General features: G+C 31.0%; 1 protein-coding gene and 1 long non-coding RNA gene across 2 annotated transcripts in view; one reads left to right on the forward strand and one right to left on the reverse strand.

Annotated features, from left to right (window-relative positions):
* LOC134701032 (plexin-B-like) overlaps positions 1–20373 on the reverse strand; it is a 55354-nt gene that overhangs the window by 20373 nt on the left and 14608 nt on the right. The window lies entirely within an intron of this gene.
* On the forward strand, positions 15925–19996 carry LOC134701065 (uncharacterized). Its single transcript, XR_010104027.1, has 3 exons — positions 15925–16020; positions 18036–18218; positions 19637–19996. It is a non-coding gene; the product is annotated as an uncharacterized LOC134701065 (long non-coding RNA).

Raw genomic sequence — 20373 nt, forward strand, 5'->3', positions numbered from 1 at the left:
TGAATCTGCCATTCAGACATGCACACCTCACAATTGTTTCATATCTACCAAATATAATCTACCTGTAAATTTAAACATATGATAAACTGACAAAACAATGCAGTGTTTCATTGACCAATGAACCATGAAAATGAGGTCAAGTTCATATAAAATATGACAGACAGCTAAGTGCATCTTACAATTACTTCATTCACTAAATAAAGGGGCCTTATTGCTTACAGTATCCGGAAAATAGACCAAACCACAAAAACTAAATATTTTCAAAGTTCCTTATACCCTGCCAATTTGTTATGGTTGTGCCTGTTCCAAGTCAGGATCCGATAATTCAGTGATTGTCGTTTGTTTATATGTAACATATCTGTTTTTCAATTTTTTTGTACATAAATTAGGTTGTTAGTTTTCAACTTTCAACTTGGCAATCATGTGTAACATCATACAAGTGTTGGGAAAACAGGAAGTTGTCGAGTGATGAATCTGAAAATGCATCAGACGGTTTAGCTGACTTATTTAACCTTGAAACCAAATTTCAGAAATCCTTCTATTGTATTTCCTAAGGAAAATGGGACGAAAAATATTCATCGGACAGACTGACTGACGCAAGGATGGATGGACAGACAGGGGTAAAACAGAATACTACCCCCCTTTTTTTTTTAAATGGGGGCATAATTTTAATACGGGGCTATAAAAACCCATGCAAGATGTCAAAACAAAAAGAAGTAACATAATTCTTACTTGTTAGGGGCTATTTATTTATTGTCGGTTATACATATAACAATACAACATATTAAAGGTCTGTAGAGCTTTTATCCGACATACATATATGACAAGCACAATACATTTGTACATGAAACATAAAGCTCATCACTGAGATAGTAGTCTCAGATAGAGGGAGGCGGGGTCAACCAAACACCCCTATTCAATCTGAATGTAGGACAGAAAGTCACAGTCAAAAAGTCACACACTGTCACAGGACAAAAAGTCACAATTTAGTTTTGAGATTATTTTTCTTTGAACAAGAAAACACTCTTTTTGTATTTTTCTTGAAGTTTTATACATAAACATGATGTAGCAACTTTAAATTAAAATTTATTAAAAACAAATAAATCTGTGCATTAGGTTTGCGCACATTACCATTACATTTGCGCACAAAAATCATTATGTTTGTGTGCAGCTTTTGATTACATTTGCACGCATTTTTTAACATGTAAAAATAATAAAAAAGATATAGTATGATTGCCTTTTACAGTTGACTATGTGGTATGGGCTTTACCTTGGGCTTTGCTCATTGTTGAAGGCTTTATGATGACCTATGGTTGTTAATGTCTGTGTCATTTTGGTCTCTTGTGGACAGTTGTCTCATTGGCAATCATACCATATCTTCTTTATATTGGCTTATTGTTGAAGGCCGTAAAGACCTCTAGTTGTTAATGTCTGTGTCATTTTGGTCTCTTGTGGACAGTTGTCTCATTGGCAATCATACCACATCTTCTTTTTTATATTATGAACAATTTCCTAAAATTAAAAATGAATGTATGTAATAAAAAGAAGATATTTCAAAATCTTTTTTCATTTATATTCAATCAATTGTCAACAAATTGTTTGTGACTTTTTGTCCTATCAACTTTGTTACTTTATGCCTGAGTTTGACATGTGTTTGACTTTTTGTCCTGTGACTTTTTGTCGGAATGTCCTGTGACTTTCTGTTCGTTTACCTTCCATCTTAATCAGTGAACTGAATAATTATTTTTTGCAGAAGTCCGGGGAGTGTTAAAAAATCACATGTGCAAGTTGAGAGTCAACACTTACACAGTGACTACACAATACTTTTTCAGAATGTCAGCAAAAAAGAATCACTGGTGACAGGGGAGTGTAACCGATGAATTGATCCTGAATCAGATAAGATTTTCCCGGTACGTCTAAACACCGCTCAGGAGGACCTCCTGGGTGCACACATGCAGGGCATACAAAGTGCACTCATGGCAGACCCTATAGTCGCCGTCGTATCTACACACATGATGGATGTATATATTCGTTATAGATCGTCATACACTTCTCATTTTAGAGTTAAATTTGCAAGCAACCTCTTAAGATTTTAAAATAAAAATGCTACTAAAAATATATTATTTCCCCCAATTTTCGCAATTTTTTCGCCTTATAAAATATTTAGGCGACTGTGCTTTTAGTGAATTTAAACGATGACGAGGCCTCACGAATAAATATAAATATGAAATAAACTGGAACATCGATTAGCATACATCGAGGAGCAGAGTAAACTTCCACATAAATCTCGAAGTTATTTACGCCGGATAATATAGACTGTGCTCCTGAATTAAGTTGTCAAATACATTAATTTGTGTTTTTTACTTCTACAAGAAATTTGATTCAAATGCTAATTACGCACCATTTGCTGATCGGAGAATCATTCTAAGCCAGGAACAGTCTATACTAACTGATAACAGTAAGAATAGAAAGTCTCTGTAAAAAGGCAGTCAATCCTAACAGAACTGTATTAACTTAATGATACATGTACATCAAGTTCCAGCACCTCACCAAGCACCCTTGCCTGCATACTGAGATGGCAAACTGGTGTGTGTCAGTATTTTAATATAAAACTGCGTAGGTTCATATCGTTTAATTCAACGTTTATTTTTTAAGTATCGTTGTAAAATTATACCTAAATCTTTGTTAAAATACGATTTTAAATTGTTCAATTCTTTCTATTTCATAATTTTGTCAAAGTCTTTTTTTTTAAGTTTTAAATTTTACAGAAAAAATGAATATTCCATTTTGATTTGAAGAAAATCTTTTTGAACTGTCATGACGTGGTGTTGCAAAGCTGATTACAGGTAACTAACATACAGTAATTTTCCATTACGACAGTGCGTGTATTCTCGGGTGTGTATAACGTATAGTTTTCTAGAGAACATCCTGTCTACGTGTAATACAGATTGATGACATTATACAACATTTCTTTGGTTAAATGTGATAATTAAGGTATCTGTGTCCATTCCCTATTTCAACACCACTAATTTTTCGAAGAAAAAAATCAAAAAAAAATTATATGAAATTAAGAAGAAAAGTAGCAAATATAAACTTCAGTAATTGCGCATTGAGTAAACATAATTTCAATATTGCATGAACAAATCCGTGAGAAAACGTATATATACATGTATGAATTAAAAAGACCTATTGGCTTTATTTCACACTAGGACCTAAGATAACTAGAACTAAGCAATGATTGATCCAGAAATTTTTATAAGTGGGGACTCATTGACTGCCTTAGAGGGGTCACGTCCAGTCATGCTTCCGTGATTCCCTATATAATCTACCATTTGTTTCCCAAGATTTATGAGGGGGCTGGTACACATGCACACATATATATATAAATATACCTCTGCGGCGGAGCCAGCCATTTGAAAAAGGAGGAGGTCCCAACCCAGGACAAAAGGGGGAGGGGGTGGTTCCTACCATATGTCCCCATTCAAATGCATTGATCGTTAAAAAAAGGGATGGTTCCAACCCCCGAAACCCTCCCCGTGGATCCGCCACTGATACCTAGTATGCATATAATCAAGAACAGCTTTGAATATATGCATATAAAATAATGGTACGTTTAAAAACCGTTTAGGATCTCCTGGTTGCACACAGGACATTAAGTAACTTAGGACATGTATATATAATAGTAAGAGTTCAGGGTATACATTCGATAACTAACATATTTTATAATTTTGTAATTATTTTTTTGATAAAATCAGAGACATATAATACATGTATTGAGACATATATAATACATGTGTCTCTGAAAAAATCAAACCATCCTTAAAGAAGTTATTTTAGTTTGAATCGACTGTCTTTTGCATTAGAATTTCAAATTTACAAATGCGAAAACCTGCAAGAAAAGAAACATTTATATTCGGTGATTTTTACACTAAACGTTTTCGTAATTTGTTTTAAAAATATTAAAAAGTACATGTACATCGTTTTTTCAAGATTTGTATAGTGACTGGTTTAATTAAATCCCCTTGATGAAATTTAAATTGCGAGACGCTAATTAATAAACTATGATCTATTTATAGGTTAGACAATACTTGGTCATGTTTTATGAAGATTTAAGCCCAAGGCGAAGCCGAGGGCTTAAATCTTCATAAAATATGACCAAGTATTGTTTGACCAATTTAGAACATATTCACACTTTCGAGTGACCTTACAAAATTAGCCTTTCCCATTGTAATATTCAAACCTTAAAAAGAGTTCACATTTTATAATGAACCAACACATAGGTAATCATCATTTCAATGGATGGAATGAAATAGCACTGACATAGTTTGTGAGGACCGAATGGATAAATTGTTTTCTTCTGCTTCAGGTAAAATTTAATACTAATATATCTTGAGATTTTTTTATTTTAAAAAGCAACACAATGTTATATAAATACCCTTTTTGAAATTTGATTTTTTTTATAAATATAAAACTTTGTATAAGCATTTAAATTCAGACCATTCAACGTTAAATGCTTACTTTTTTATTGATTACTTTATATGTATTGTGTTTCTCCGTAAAAATCCTTTGCTTTATATATCAACAGTTTGAAATTGTTTTCTTGAAAGAAAAAAACATCCCTCAAATGCCCGGTTTATAATAAATAAATATTATTTTACCTACATCCTTACCCCCATTGTTTTTGTTTATTCTATATATGTGTATCATTAGAACATTTATGAAAATTTGCAAAATTCAAAATAATTTGTTTTAATCTTTGCTCTTTCATCTTTAATCAGTAGGCACTTTTCCAAGGGAAAAAGCCTCAGGTGATTGTACACTTCATTAGTGCAGTTATTAAGAGTTCACTTTCATAATTAACTGACAATGAAAAGTCATTCATGTATAGCATTTCATAGTGCATGGAAAACCATGTACTATGAAAATTAGAGGGTGAAAAAAATGACTTTTCATTGGACGAGAAGGGGTGAGTATGTTCTAACTATCGGCATGCGTCGTTATTTGGGATACGTCACGGATGACCGATGGTCATATTCAATACGATATACCAATCATCATTTGAATTTGGTCAATTGATCTTTAATAATTAGGACTAATTGGTGATGGCAGAAACTAAGTCGCTGGTGATGGTTAAAAACATATAGAAGTAAACTTTGCCAAAAAAAAAAGGTTTCCTTGGAAAAAATTATGAAAATATGAATATGCTAAATATTTTTTTTTCCCGAATTATAATTAAAGACGTTTAGAAATAACAAATTTTCACGGTAGGGAAATTTTCAGTTTAAGTTATTTCTTTTTTAAACGTTGAAAAATATAGATCTTATTATATGTACAATGTGGGCCGCTTGGAGATCAACTTGTGAAACCCTGCATATATATTAGGGTTTGTCTACTTTCGTCTTTTTATATTGCCAAACATTCTATAATCAAGGATTCGTACAAGGCCTTGTTATAATGAATATTATCGCCAATATCACCATAATTACATAAAGAACAGATAAAATATTCTCCTAAAGAGTTTGCCATCTAACAATTCAAAATGAAATGTTGAGTCGAAACTGAGGTGCCAAATCTATAAAAAGAATCACTATTTTAGTCGAAATTAAACTGTATATATTCTTTTTTTCAAAACTCCTGAAATAATTTAACATTATCTATAGAGAGCTTACATATATGCAAATCTGTTTAGAAGTATGTGAGCGTAAATAAAATTTGTCTATTACCCCCCCCCCCCCTTTTTTTTCCTTCTATAAAATTTAATTGTAAACGATTTTCTTTATTAATTTGTGTTTGCTCATTAACTGGGGTTCATGCTGTCCAAAAATAAAATTTTCTCCTTGTGTAAAAGTTATTCATAAAAAAAAATTTGAGCTTCCAGAAGAATAACGGTACGTCTAAACACCGCTTGAAGGACCTCCTGATTGCACTCATGACACACGAAGTGCACTCAGGACCCTTTATAGTCATCGCACACATGATGGATGCATATATTCTTTATACGCTTCTTATTTTAGAGTTAAATTTGGCAGAATTTGAAATCGAACTTAGATAGATATGTTACATTTGTAATTCTTAGTAAATAATAAGGGCACGTGTCACTGATTACACAACTACTGAGCCATGAATTATCCAATCAACAAAATTAATTGGATTATCTTTATTGTTGTTTTATATATTGTGTTGTTAGTACAGTGTGACCATGCTGAATTTATTTTATGTGGAGATTTTAATGCTCACCACAATTTATGGGGTAGTGAAAGAATAGACACAAAAGGTAGAGAATTGGCAAATTCCATTTTATATAATAATATTTGTTTATTAAATGAAGGATTAGGCACGCGCCTGAATCCTACTAACCTTAAAACTTCATGTATTGATTTAGCATTTTTTAGAACATACTCACCCCTTCTCGTCCAATGAAAAGTCATTTTTTTCACCCTCTAATTTTCATAGTACATGGTTTTCCATGCACTATGAAATGCTATACATGAATGACTTTTCATTGTCAGTTAATTATGAAAGTGAACTCTTAATAACTGCACTAATGAAGTGTACAATCACCTGAGGCTTTTTCCCTTGGAAAAGTGCCTACTGATTAAAGATGAAAGAGCAAAGATTAAAACAAATTATTTTGAATTTTGCAAATTTTCATAAATGTTCTAATGATACACATATATAGAATAAACAAAAACAATGGGGGTAAGGATGTAGGTAAAATAATATTTATTTATTATAAACCGGGCATTTGAGGGATGTTTTTTTCTTTCAAGAAAACAATTTCAAACTGTTGATATATAAAGCAAAGGATTTTTACGGAGAAACACAATACATATAAAGTAATCAATAAAAAAGTAAGCATTTAACGTTGAATGGTCTGAATTTAAATGCTTATACAAAGTTTTATATTTATAAAAAAAATCAAATTTCAAAAAGGGTATTTATATAACATTGTGTTGCTTTTTAAAATAAAAAAATCTCAAGATATATTAGTATTAAATTTTACCTGAAGCAGAAGAAAACAATTTATCCATTCGGTCCTCACAAACTATGTCAGTGCTATTTCATTCCATCCATTGAAATGATGATTACCTATGTGTTGGTTCATTATAAAATGTGAACTCTTTTTAAGGTTTGAATATTACAATGGGAAAGGCTAATTTTGTAAGGTCACTCGAAAGTGTGAATATGTTCTAAATTGGTCAAACAATACTTGGTCATATTTTATGAAGATTTAAGCCCTCGGCTTCGCCTTGGGCTTAAATCTTCATAAAACATGACCAAGTATTGTCTAACCTATAAGTAGTTTGAATTTAGCTCACAGAATTCAGTGGTCAGTTGACCAAAATAGTACTTTTAATAGTGATCACTTTTCTATATCACTTAAAATAGATATCAAAGTTAACAATAGTGAAGAAAACAATAGTTTGAAATGGAATTTTAAGAAAGCTGATTGGAAGAATTTTTCCAAAGCTTGTGATGAGAGAATTTCAGATAATTATATTTCTGATAATATTGAAAATTCTAATACTAGGTTAACTACTGAGCTTATTGATATTGCAACTCAGTTTATTCCCATTAAAAAATTTAGAAATAAAACGAAACCTTGTGTGCCATGGTGGTCTGACCAATGCACCAAAGCGATAAAGGAAAGAAATAAGGCTAGAAACAAAGCTAGACATACAGGAAAGGGGCATGACTTTATTATTTATAAGGAAAAAAACAAAATTAGTCAAAAAGTTTTACAGGATACACAAGATATATATTGGAAAAATTATTGTAACACATTGAATGACAATTCCAACATTTCAGATTTATGGTATAATATTAAAAAAATGCTTGGTAAAATAAGCAGCAAAAAAGAGATACCAGCTCTTAGAGCATGTGGTCACTTTTTAACTAATACTATTGATAAAGCAAACTATTTTGCTAACAAAATTGTAGAAGTTAGTAGTTCTAACAACTATGATAATGAATTTAAAAAACATAAATCTACTGTTGAAGTGCAGGAAATTAACACGTTTCTTAAATATTATAAAGAAAATCAAGATTGTTTTAACGAAAAATTCACTTTACAGGAATTTAAAGATGCAATTTCAGATACAAACGATAGTTCACCTGGTAAAGATAAAACAAGTTATAGTATGTTCAGACATCTAAGCGACAAAACTTTAAACATTTTTTTGCTATTTTTAAATAAAATATGGTTTTTACAGGAGATTCCTAAAGACTGGAAGCATTCTGTGGTCATCCCATGTTTAAAACAAGGAAAAGATTCAAGTGATCCTTTGTCCTATAGGCCTATAGCTTTGACATCTAATTTTAATAAAATTATGGAAAAAATGGTAAATAACCGATTAAGATGGTTTTTAGAAAAAAATAATTTATATAATCCAAACCAAAGTGGATTTCGAAAAAATAAAAATACATTGCAGCAATGTATTAGACTCGATAACGAAATACATAAAACTTTTGCCAAGAAATATATTACTGTTGGCGTTTTCATAGATTTTCAGAAGGCTTTTGATATGCTATGGAAACACGGATTATTAAAGAAAATGGTTAATTTTGGTATTAAAGGAAATTTACTAGCTTATGTCAATAATTATTTAACATCAAGAACTCTACAAGTTAAAATAAATAATACTTTTTCAGAAACTTATTTTGTTGAAAATGGTACCCCTCAAGGGAGTTGTATAAGTCCCACTTTATTTAATATTATGGTTAATGATTTATCAACATGTTTACAAAACTGTGAGATTTCACAATTTGCAGATGACGGTGCTATATGGAAATCAGGTTCATGTATTAAGTTCTTACAGAAAAAAATCCAACTAGACTTGGATAATATTTGTAAATGGTGCTCTACATGGGGCTTTAAAATTTCGCCAAGTAAAACTGTTGCTATGATATTTACAAGAAGAAACAATATAAATATATCTTTAAAACTTGGCAATCACACATTAGAAATAGTTAAAGAGATTAAATTTTTAGGATTAATTTTTGACAGAAATTTAACTTGGCATAAACATATCCAAAATTTACAAACAAAATGTCTAAAAGTTATTAACTGTATGAGAGTACTTACAGGAACAAGATGGGGCGCAACCAGTTATACTCTTAGAACAATTTATATTTCTTTGATTAGATCAAAACTTGATTATGGCTGTGAAATTTACAATTCAGCTTCTTTTAGCAATAAAAAATGTCTAGACAAAATTCAAAATCAGGCATTACGTATAAGTACTGGTTCAATGAGATCAGCTTCCTTGAAAGCTTTGCAAGTCGAAATGGGAGATCCGCCTTTAGAAATAAGAAGACAAAGTCTAATAGCAAAAGCTTTTTTAAATATGACTAGTTTTGATAACTTACACCCGGCAAAAGCCGCTGTTAATGACACTTTTATTTTTGATTATTACTCAAAAAACGTTAAACGAAAACCTTTTTCAATAACTGCAAGAGATTTCCTTGCTCAAAATAATTTTTCTACAGAATGTATTTATAATTATTCAGAATGTCCATGTCCACCATGGCATATTGAAAAATCACTGGTTAAAACGCAACTTCATGATAAAATAAGTAAAAAGGATCTACCACATTTGATTAAAAGTGAAGCCGAAATATTAATTGACTCAGAATATTCAAAACATTTGCAAATATTTACAGATGGATCTAAAGACCCACATGGTAATACAAGTTGTGCATATGTTGTTCCAGAACTTAAAATTAAAAAAGGTTTTAAATTACCAAACTACATTTCTATTTTTATGTCAGAATTAATGGCAATATTTGTAAGTCTTTTATGGCTAGAAGATTTTAGACCTATTAAAACTGTAATTTTTGTAGATTCTCTGTCAGCTCTTCAAGCCATCAGAGCTCCTATTTTTAAAGTAAAGAATCAAATTTTATACGATATTCATTTAATTTTGAATTCACTCAAAAAGGGGGGATCAGAAATTATATTTGAATGGATACCAAGTCACGTTGGAGTAATGGGCAACGAAAGTGCAGATTTACAAGCAAAAAACGCACTTAATTTAAACAACTGTATAGATATTATACCTCTCTTTAAAGAAGATATTAAAACTGTCTGTAAAAATTTTCTGAAAAATTCATTGCAACAAGATTGGGAGACAAACAAAGATAGGTCATTATTTAAAATTATTGATAAAGTAAATTTTCAAATTATTATTCCAAAATTAACAAGAGAGAAAGAAGTACTCCTCTTCAAATTAAGAACAGGATATATTGGGCTAAATAAGCACCTGAATAAAATCGGAGTAGTAACCTCTAATCTAGGTATAACACTAAGCAGTTGTTTCTGCAAACTTTTTACTACTATTATTAATGAAAGGCTTACATTGTGGGCTAATGAAAATGACATTTTAACTGATGCTCAGTTTGGGTTTCGACCCGGTCATGGCACAACTGATGCTATTTTTGCCTTACAATCAATTATTACTAAATATTTGGGACTGAAGAAAAAACTTTATTGCTGTTTTATAGATTATAAAAGTGCTTTTGATAACTTGAATAGAAATTTTTTATATTATAAGCTTGCCAAATGTGGTATTAGTGGTAAGCTTTTTTCAATTATTAAATCTTTATATGACAATTCTATGAGCTGTGTAAAATTTAAAGGTGAATTTTCTGACATTTTTTCTGTAGAAAAAGGAGTATTGCAAGGGGAACCATTATCACCTATTCTATTCTCAATGTTTTTAAATGACTTTGAAAATGAGTTTATCAATAGCTTATGTTTACCAGTAGACATAAAAGAACTTTCATTGTTTTTATTGATGTATGCAGATGACACTGTTATATTTTCTGAAACTATTGATGGGTTGCAAAATATGTTGAATTCATTACATAATTATTGTATAAAGTGGAAACTTATTGTAAACACAAGCAAAACTAAGGTGGTTGTTTTCAGAAACGGGGGTAAATTAAGAAGCGAGGAAAAATGGTTTTATAATGGTGAAATTATTGAAGTTGCTGATCATTATTTGTATCTGGGTGTTATGTTATATTACAATGCAAAGTTTAATCAAACTCAGTTAAATATTGCTGCCAAAGGCAGAAAATGTTTATCAATGTTGTATGGTAAAATAAAACATATGTGTTTAAATGTACCAACAAAATTGTATTTATTTGATGTCTATGTATCACCTGTTTTATTATATGGAAGTGAAATATGGGGTTTTCATAATGCATCTGATATAGAAAAACTTCATATAGAATTTTGTAAAATCATTTTGACTGTTAAAAAATCCACTGCTACCGCAATGGTTTATTCTGAGTTGGGAAGATTTCCTTTATTGATATCTCGGAAAGTGAAAATATTAAAATATTGGGTTCGTCTATTACGGACGAGAAATTGTATTCTTAGTGCTATATATAATGATATGTATGACGAGTGTGAATCAGGCAATAAGTCATCATGGGTTAATAATGTTAAATGTATGTTACTTAGCCTAGGTTTTGGACATGTGTGGTATGCACAGAATGTTGTATGCGAAGAAGCATTCATTATTTTATTCAAACAAAGACTTATTGACCATTTTATTCAAGAAAGAAATATGTTTTTCGATTCATCATCAAAATGTACTATCTATAAACACCTTGTGGATAATGTTCAATTGCAGTTTTACTTGACAAAAAAATTAAGTCCACAATGTATTAGATTTTTAACTAAGTATAGAATGTGTTCACACAAATTAAATATTGAATATGGTAGATTCATTAAAAAAGCAAGAAATGAAAGATTATGTATCTTATGTAACCAGGGTGACATCGAGGATGAGTTTCATTTTATTTTAAAATGTCCAAAATATGACATTATTAGAAAAATGTATATAAAAAGGTATTATTATACAAATGCATCTGTTTTTAAATTAGTTCAATTATTGTCAACAAAGAATGTATCAGAGTTATCAAATTTAGGAAAATATCTGAAATACGCCACAGATATAAAATTTTCATGACATTCTTCTGAACGAATTATACTATGTAGTCTTGCCTCCGATTGTATTTAAAATGTTCTGTTATGATATTTATGTACATATTTATGATATACCTATAAGCTGTATTGCTTTTGGTTTGAAATAAACTATTGAAATAAACTATAAACTGTAACCAGATCGAAAGTGTAGAGCATTATATGTTAAATTGTAAATTATTCAATTTAGAAAGAAAAATATTATTTGAAAAACTAAAAAAATCAAACGTTACTGATTTTTCACTTAAAAATCTACTAAAAGGTTATAATTTTGCACCCATTTATGAATATGTGTTGAGTACCAAAAGACTACATTATGTCAACAATACGTAACATTTTTTTATTTTTTTTATATAAGATATTTTAGTTTTTATATGAACTAAAATCAAATGCTGTATTTTGTTTTACCTTTTACATATAATTCAAATAAAAAAATAGGGGTCTACCTATATTAGGGAGAATTTATTTTCTGCCCCAGGATAAAAATTGTTAAATTTGTTAATGAATACTTTTAATAGTTAAAGACTTTTTATCATGCTATATTCATCTACATCAAAACACCAGAATAGCTACCTTCCCTATATATCTTCAAACTTTCAACTCGACCTCGATTAAGAATTCACTACTTACGTAGCACTACATAGTTAATTTTCATTTCATTCATTTTCATATTTAAGCTGCTCAATTTATTACACCTTTTTTCATTATAATTCATGATAAGTCATCGACACAACATATAGACAAGTAGATTAGCGGTGCCAACCAGTGGTCACCCCCTGACATGGTAGTCGTGATATACAGGGTATGAAATTATGTAAAATATTTAACCAGATTGTCGTGTATGTAGCTTGTTTAACAATGGCGTCAGCACAAGTACATCGCATGTACTTACTGGAAAAACAAGCAAGTACAATTCAAACTGGAATCCTTGAGCATCCTAGTATATTAATATAGAAGCATATAAAGTCCAGTATTTTATTATAGAAATAAGTTAACATATTTTTCTTTTTATATATATATATATATACATGTATATATACAATTTGGCATTTTTGGGGGGTATATCATGAAACAGTTTTTTGTATTTCGGGGTCTGGACGGTGGCGTGTCCTCTGCCTGACTGATCATCAGACAGAGAACAGGTCAATGTCTGGTTCCAGTTTGCAACTAACCTACACTACCATGGTTAGTACCTCCGTGAGATAGTGCGTATACACGATTCTCACGGGACCACTGGCTGGGGCAACTGATCGAAACTTAAGTCGAATATTTCAAAAGCAAGTTAGTAACATCTGTTTTAAAAAAAAAAATGAGCGACACACTTTAGGTCCTTTTAAAACTCACAACAAAAGAAAAAAAAAACAAACATTAAGTACATTCTTTTTTTTTTTGTTTTGTCAAAAAACAACATTAGGAACATGTAGGGCGCAATTTCCAGTAGGAAAGCCGTCCTTAAAACCCCCACATATAATAATAAAAGTGTGACCATGCGGGAAGTAATATTGTGACGTTTAGAATGAATATCACGATGTTTTAAGATTTTCGTCTTTTATTAAAATTTCGTTCCATAAATTTTAAAGTTTTATTCTTAATTTTATTATCATGTACTGGACCAGTAATTAATTCTTTGCGCGAGTTTGAAAAGGGAAATAAATGTTCATACTTTAAAAGAATTTATATTAATTAAAGTTTTGTATATGGAATCCGTTCTTAACGGTAAAAGCCGTACTTTTCAAACAATCAAACTCATATACATGTAGTTAGATGTTATTTCTCATTTTTATCGAACTTGTCCAGGAATTTTATTTTTGAGCTATACGAATATTTTAAGAAATCCGTTTTTATCAAGTTTTTTTTTCTCTAATTAAAGTCGTTTTGTCCAGTTTCACAAGCCTGAAACGAATTTCAATGCGAAAATAATTTCTGAAAATGAAGTTGTCTCCGTTTTCGTCTCCGTTTTTTGAAAATTATGATATTTTGGGTATACTTATTTCTAGAAAATATGTAAGTTAGATTGTAGTAGCGAGAAATTATAAAAAAAGAAGATGTGGTATGATTGCTAATGAGACAACTATCCACAAAAGACCAAAATGACACAAGCATTAACAAAGAAAGACTATTTCGAAGACAGTTTATTGACACGAAATCCGTTCAAACCACGACTAAGTCTTCGTGCACAGATTTCCGTTAAGGTTAAACTGAATATTGTACATAATTGTCTTCTCTTGTATAATGGTTTGTTGAGAATAAAGATATACAAATGTAATAAAATTTGATATTCAGTCAACATTGTGTTTGTTTAAAAACTTGATTTAGAGAGAGAGAGAGGGAGAAAAGAATCACACTGAAAAACAAAAATCGAACTTGTTACAGAAAAAACGCAACTATAAAATAATTTTCTTTATTCGTGAACTGCAAAACACAACAAATTAATTTACCCGTCATCATGAAAAATAAACTGAAAAAGCACATCGAATGAGATATACATTTTATTTTTTCTATATGCAAATTCATGTTAACTGAACTAAACAATACAATTCCTAAAAAACAATAAAGATAATCCAATCAAATTTGTTGATTGGATAATTCATGGCTCAGTAGTTGTGTAATCAGTGACACGTGCCCTCATTATTTTATAAGAATTAACATATCTATCTAAGTTCGATTCAGGCGCGGAGCCAGAGGGGGGAGGGGGGTTCCGAGGGGTAAGAACCCCCTTTTTTGGCCGATCAATGCATTTGAATGGGGACATGTAGTTGACCCCCCCTTTTTTGTCCTGGGTAAGGACCCCCCTTTTAAAATGGCTGGATCCGCCTCAGCGATTTCAACTTCTTCCAAAATTTTACTCTAAAATAAGAAGCGTATAACGAATATAAACATCCATCATGTGTGCAGATATGATTACGGTAATGGGTCCTGAGTGCACTTTGTGGAGCGGCCGGTTGTTTAGACGTACGCGTACCCGAAGAATAAATCATTTCCTGAACCTAAAATACATTTATCTGTAATTAAAGAAAATTCGCCTAAAACATTCTCTAATATATTTAAACAATTAATTGTAAAATAAATAATTCAACGTCGGACTTTCTGTCTGTTTACCAATACTTTTCTTGTTCAGTTAAGTTTATCCCCATAATAAATGAACGGAAATAAGTACTTTTTTTAGGAATATTTACAACTAGATGAACGGAATTAAGTACTTTTTAGGAAAATTTACAACTCAAATTTTCAAAAACAAAATTCTACACTTTTTACCTGGATGTTTTTCTCTGTCTCTCAAACGTAGCGACCAACACCTCACGTATTCTCGATGTTGAGGTATTGGCATTATACAATCACATTTATCAATATACAGCAAGTAAGTAATTTGGTGTTGAATGCCAGTAGATCAGAATTTGTTAATTGAACTTTACCTGTTTAAGGGGCACTAGCTGCCAAGTTCATGTTCTTCATCGATTTTAATAAAATTCACATAACGTGTATAGTGTTGAATTGTTTATTAAAATGTTGCCCACAATCTTGGCTGATATATGCATAAAACCATTATATTTCATGACACTGCATGAAAAAGAAATTGACTTATCGCATTATACCAGAACCAGAGACATATATATTGTATCTAATATCTCTGCCAGAACTACAAAATAAACTACAGTAAGTCCACATACACATAAGAGGGTATGGATGTGAATTAACAGAATAGAGAACAAAGGACAAAGAAAAAAGGAATAAAGAATAGTGAAAGAAAGAGAATAATGGAAAGAAAGTGTAAGTTATTAAAAATATAACTAAAAAAAGAAGACAGAAAAAAAAGACACCCCTCCGAGACGAGCCTTACATGCACTGTTATTACCCAAGGTTAATTTTACGGCGGCCCATTTTATTTGGCTTAGAAAAAACATAATTGACAAGTTTCCTTCCCCTGCATTCTCGATCCCACATGTAAATAGCACGGTGATTTCAAAAAGACATTGATACATCATTACACCACTTGCCGTCAGTGTTTGAATATATTGATTAAGAAGGTATAGAAGATTAATGCACGCACACTATTATCCACCACTGGCCTAAATAGTTAGTCCGTAAACAACGACCCGGAGGGTCATAAAAACCCAGCACTTTGAACACAGCCACCGGCATGGTGTGAATCTGAAAGCTTCCCACTATCCATTTCTACCCATAGAAAACTTTTGCCTTTCATTTATCAAAAATGAAATATGTTGATATTAATGGTATATAAGAATTATTGGGGAATTCAAACCATTCCTATTGTAAGTGTTAAAACTAAATTTATATCAGGGTGATTGAAATGAGGAAAAAAAAAGGGGATCAGGAGTTCAGGGCCCCCTGTTTGGGAAAAGAATTAGTTGATTATATATGGAATCACTGAGTCATGGCAGGAGCAGGCCCCCCTTAGGCAGTCGGTGGGCCCCACTTATAAAAAATTCTGGATCCACCACTGTGGTCATGGTAGTCTTCAGTTGTATTATCTTTTAAAAATAAAATTACACCTGTATAGTGTATATTCTTTAGTGTAAATCAAGGGAAAATACTGTGAACTATCTGTGCATTGGGGCTTATTAAAAGGTATTTCGTGGGGAAGAAAGAAGGGAGGGTGAGTCCATGGGAGGTAATCCCCACCCCTTTCAATTTGAGAATATGCTATTACCTTGTAAATGGTCCAGATCCCCATCCCTAAACCATATATATTCTTGAATGGGACGATAAAACAAATCAATTGAAATTAAAAGGAGGTCTTTGGGGGTTACCCCACCCTGTTCAATTTGAGAATGTGCTATTATCTTGTGAACGATCCAGATCCCCATCCCTAAACCATATATATTCTTGTCGGGGACAATAAAATTAATAATGAAATAAAATAAAAGTGAAGTCCCACCCCCTCTAGTTTGAAAACTTGTAAACGGTCAAGATCCCCACCCCTAAACCATATTTATATATTCTTGTATAGAACAATAAAACAAATCAAAGGAAAAAAGGGAGAGTCCATGGGGTTCACCCCCACCCCCACATGTTTGAGAAACTTTTAAATGGTTGAGATCCCCTGTCATCCAGTGGTTAGGTGAAAAAATTTCAGGATCCCTGATCCCCACCCTCAAACCATATATATTCTTGTATGAGACAATAAAACAAATCAAATGAATATAGGACCGTCCCCTTTGTCTTGGGTTTGGAACCCCCCCTTTTTAAAATGGCTGGATCCCCCCCCCTCGGCATACCATCTAGCTAGCTATAAAGGCTTTAAAAATATGAAATCAAACAAGGAAATTAATAGTGTAGTCAACTGTTTTGAATTTAAAAAAAAGTCTTTTACATATATAAAAATGTTAAATTTTTTGTGCATTTATTTTTGCTTATTGTATTTTCAATAATGGACAAAATTGCATGATTGAATATTGTAATTTAAGAAAAATCAGCATACATGATATAAAATGGGAAGTGGAAACTGGGAATTTGACAAAGAGACAACAACCCAATCAAAGAGCAGACAACGGCCGAAGGTCACCTATATATATGGGTCTTCAATGCAGTGAGAAAAATTCAGCACTGGTCTTCAGCTCATAAATATGTATCAGAAATGAAAACGAGATACAGCTTTCAGTTGTATTAATAAAAACCTCACAATAAGTTCTGAATATCAGAATATACAGTATTGCAAGATTCTCTCAAAATGTACACATAGAGCTGAAAAACTGTCAGTGACTGTAAAATTAATCATGCTTACATTAAAGTCCATGGAGTCCATCTTAATATGCATACTCACGTACAAAGGAATATAAGTATGCAATAGACATCAAGTTTTCAAAAATAAGAGTATCTATGCCATTAATTTACGACAAGATCTTAATCAATCTTAAGTAATAATTTCGGTTTGTTTAAATATTTCGGAGGTTAGTATGACCTCCTCTTGGGTGATGATGTTTTCGTTTTAAAGTTGGGAAAATTGTTTGTACATGTACCAACAAAAATAAAAACACAAAGTCAATCTAGAATTATGTTTTTATCATTTTTTTATGTTTAGGTTGTCAGCAAGATGAAAAGGACAAGTATGCAGTTCAAAATTCAAAATGTGGATAAGTTACCTTTGCAGATTTTCATATTTTGCATGAATGAATTCAAAGGTTATATGATGGACAGCAGAGAAAGAAAAAAAACCTTTTCAATTATCCTGCTCCTGGATAAATGTAAAACATCTTGTTCTTCGGTAAGTTTTATGCTCTGTTTTGATAGTGTTAGTGCATTCATCTTTCCAGTCTTTCCTCTAAATTGTAAGTTTTTGGTGAGTGTTCACCATGAATTTCAGTAAGTAACTGGTGGATTTACATGTATATACTCAAAATTTAGTACTAATATTAATGGGATTTTAGCATGACATCCTGCCAAATGCTTATTAATCATGTTTATGTTCCAGAACATACAAGTATTTGGACTGTATGCATACAGTCTGCCCAATTTTAAGAAGTTGGTCAAGTTTATTACAAACAAATGTACAGTACAGATCAACATAACTGAAATCTTTAATAGATTAATACAAAATGTTTTATTGCAGTTAAAATAAAAACACAGGTTTGGTCGAGCTGATACCAGACAGTACAAGTATACTTATATGGTCTGACTGTACACATATGGTGGGACTGTAAGTTCTGGACCGTAAAAGTAAGATCTGAATACTGATATGGTCTGGAACATTTATACATGTCTTAAAATTAATATCAAACACATTGGTGTTTTTGAACTTGGTAATAAGTTATTTGATAGAACTATAATGTTTTGGGATATCAAAATCAAAAATATCCCATTTTTACTTTTAATAAAGAAGATTATTGATGTATGTTTAAATGTATATTAAAATGAGACAGCAAGCCAACAACACAAAAAATAAGGATAAAACATACATATTTTTTTTGTATCAATGTTATAATTTCCAATATGTTCAAAGAGTTCAAGGTATTTTTCCATTGAAATAAAACACAAATTGAAATCTGTCTGAACTTCAAAAGCTTAAAGAAATATTGTTTCTGTTGTCTGCATTTTGTATAATAAATTGCAAATTCTTGTGAATAATGGAATGTTATTATAGTTGTCTAAAGTTTCAACATTGATTTTTATACTGTAAATTCATAAATTATTGCGTGCATTTATTATTGCGATTCTGTCATTTTAGACTTAAATGCGATTTTAAATTTTACGCTTTTGAGAAAAATCCTGTTTAATCCATATAAAATATTTCATAATGCGAGTTTAAATTATTGCATTTACAACTCTGTTGCATTTTTCGCCAAAAAAAACAACTCGCATTAATTCCGAATTTACAGTATATATATATGTTATGTATATAACTTGGTAAAATACCCAAATGTTATAAAGAAGAATAAATTAATTGATTGGTATATGGTATTAGAATAGGAAGATGTGGTATATTGCTAATTTGACAACCCTCCATCAGAGATCATCAGAGACAAAAGGATGTAGGCCGTTAGCAACTGATGACACTAGACAACCTTTAACAATCAGTAAAATCCATACCGCATAGCTATTTTTATTGAAAATCATATTATTGCTACATGTATGAAAACAATTTTGTATAATCCATTACTTTAGATTTTATTGGTACTTTTTCAGAAGGATTGAAATTCGCCACCTAGAATACATGGAGAAAACATAGAAACAAGACCAGAATAAATTCAAAGACAAAAGTTGGATCAGTTATTATTTTCATCACTCTGTCAATGATTTGAAGTTCTTTTAAATTCAAAAAAATATTGAAACCACAATAATGTCAAAGTTTTGTGCTGAATGTCCAAAAAGTGGACTATACCATCAAACAATGCTGGATGATAAGAAACTATTAATGTTTTGTGTTGAGGGATATTGTGAAAAAAATAGATTTACTTAAATAGCTACTAGTATGTTAAGCCTAACAATAGAGTTTTTATTGATTTCAAATGGCAAATAATTGTGTTTCAAGAAAGTATTCTATAATTCATGAACAAACATATATTGATACTTACATTATCTGCTTTGTTGTTTAAAAGTTGAGTTTTGAACAGTTAAAGAACAATATGCTAAATTAAAATTTCCCAAGAAAAAAAGATATTCAATTAAAAAGATTCATCTTATAATAATTTACTACCAAATAGAACACATTGTAACATACACATTACTGTTTATATCTATATATTTACAATTAGAATCCCATAGGATTTTAATTTGTCCCATGGGATATTAAAAAATCCCATGGGATAATAAAAATCCCATGGGATTTTTTTTGTCCCATGGGACAACAAATATCCCATGGGACTACAATAATCCCATGGGACAAAAAAAATCCCATGGGATTTTACCAAAATCCCATGGGA

This window comes from Mytilus trossulus, unplaced genomic scaffold (assembly GCF_036588685.1).
Source record: "Mytilus trossulus isolate FHL-02 unplaced genomic scaffold, PNRI_Mtr1.1.1.hap1 h1tg000211l__unscaffolded, whole genome shotgun sequence".
In the NCBI taxonomy this organism is placed as follows: Eukaryota; Metazoa; Mollusca; class Bivalvia; order Mytilida; family Mytilidae; genus Mytilus; species Mytilus trossulus.